Source organism: Lycium ferocissimum, chromosome 9 (genome assembly GCF_029784015.1).
Source record: "Lycium ferocissimum isolate CSIRO_LF1 chromosome 9, AGI_CSIRO_Lferr_CH_V1, whole genome shotgun sequence".
Classification (NCBI taxonomy): Eukaryota; Viridiplantae; Streptophyta; class Magnoliopsida; order Solanales; family Solanaceae; genus Lycium; species Lycium ferocissimum.
In genome coordinates, this window is record NC_081350.1 from 29,696,568 (window position 1) to 29,698,613 (window position 2,046).

The 2,046-nt window shown below is 36.4% G+C and overlaps 1 pseudogene; it reads left to right on the top strand.

Annotated features, from left to right (window-relative positions):
* Nucleotides 1-539: 539 nt before the first annotated feature.
* On the top strand, nt 540-2,046 carry LOC132069376 ((+)-cis,trans-nepetalactol synthase NEPS1-like; annotated as a pseudogene).

Sequence of the window (2,046 nt, forward strand, 5' to 3'; positions counted from 1 at the left end):
TAATTAAATGAGGAAACTTAAAAAGAGAAGATATAACTTACTCAGAAATTTAATATTGTTGCACGAAAATGGCATAAGTGTGGCTGGATATATTTGTATGCCTCAGTGGGAACATTGAAACGGTTAGGATGATTTGTCGTAAAAAGGATGATATGTGCTAGAAGGTTGGAATTCCTTTCGTGTTACTCTCTCCTCTCGCTACACATTTTTGCCTTCGACTCATTTAGGATCCAGTAGAAGAAAGAAAAAGAACCATTACAAAACCGTGAGAGGTAAAATGGGACTTTTTGGTAGATTGGTGGATTCTATTGTTATGGACGTGGCTTTTGACAGTACATGTTTAGTGCCTTTTAGACTCTTCCGAAGCGTTGTCTCTCATTTATTACTTAATGTTTTTGTTTTTCTGGTATTTGTAAAAAATGCCAAAAATTAAGAAAAAAGATAAAGGCTAATGGTGGTCTAAGAGAGTGCCACCTCACCGGGCTTATGGCCTGCAATTATATATAAGATAAGATAAGATAAGATTGATTTTTAACAATTCTTTCTTTTTCCCAACAACCAATTTAATTTGTTAAATATGTGCAACTTGCAAGAAGATGGTACTCTCATCAACTTCTTTATAATTAAACCAACACCAAGGTTAAGTGTTAAATTACCTTCAAACCAATATATTTGAAGACAATGGATAACCCAATTATTCCACCAAAGAAATTGGAGGGTAAAATCGCCATCATCACCGGAGGAGCAAGTGGTATCGGCGAAAGCACAGCACGTCTCTTTGCTCAACATGGGGCTAAAGTTGTAATTGCTGACATCCATGAAGAAAATGGTCGATCAGTAGCAGAATCCATTGGCACAGCCTGCAATTTCATCAAATGCGACGTCGCAGACGAGCAACAAGTCCAATTGTTGGTACAATCAACTGTGGATATTCGTAAATTAATAGATCTTCGAATGTGCTCTATAATTCTCTACTACTTTTCTCCTCTATAAAAATAGCTAGCAACATTCTTAATAATAGTCCAAAACCTAATTTAGCTTGGATCTAGAAAACCTATTCTTATACTCTCTTTGTTTCAATTTATGTGATATTTTTCATTTTTTCGAGAGTCAAATAACAAAATCTTTGACCGCAATTTATTGGTATGCCCTTTAAATAATTTAAATTGTTAATTATTACGACTTATAGTAGTACTTTTTATGTAATTTCTAAGTATGTAAATATTTTTCAAAAAAGCTTAAAGGTTGTATGTCCGAATTTACGGTTAAAATAAAGAAGTTTAGCGCTCTCTCGAAATACGAACTATATCACATAAATTGGAATAGAAAAAGTATTATTTTGATTAAAATCCTATTTAGACATGAATTAAATAATACTACCCAAATTCTAAACAAATTTGCTTTGTTTCCTACTCCATTAACTTTGAATTATTCTTTCGACAAGTATTTAGTGTCAACGTTCGGGGATCAGCAGCGTGTGTGAAGCACGCGGCGAGGGCAATGGTGGAAGGTGGTGTGAAAGGAAAATAATATGCACGGGAAGCCACGTGGCGACTAATGGTTCGTCCTTGCATATTGATTACGCGATGTCGAAGCACGCGCTGCTTGGGTTGGTGAAGTCTGCTAGCATGGGACTAGGTCAACACGGTATACGTGTGAATTGCGTTTCCCCTGGGATAGTGGCAACGCCTTTGTTCGAGAAATCGTTGAGGATGAATGCAGAGGAATCCGAGAAAATGTTTGAATCGTTTAGTGTCTTGAAAAATAATGGGCCACAGAAGGCTCATAATATAGCGGATGCTGTCTTGTTTTTGGCTTCTGATGACTCTCAGTTTGTTACAGGCCATAATTTGGTTGTTGATGGTGGTTTTTACCCTCCTGCTGTATAATCTTACTTGCTCGGACTTGGGTTGACTTCTTTTTTTCTTTCTTTGGTTATGGGGTTGACTTTACTTTCGGCTTAAGAGAATAATGTTAGATTTTGCCGAGGGTCTATCGGAAACAACTAACCTTTTTACTTTACAAAGGTAGGGGTAAGATTTGCAT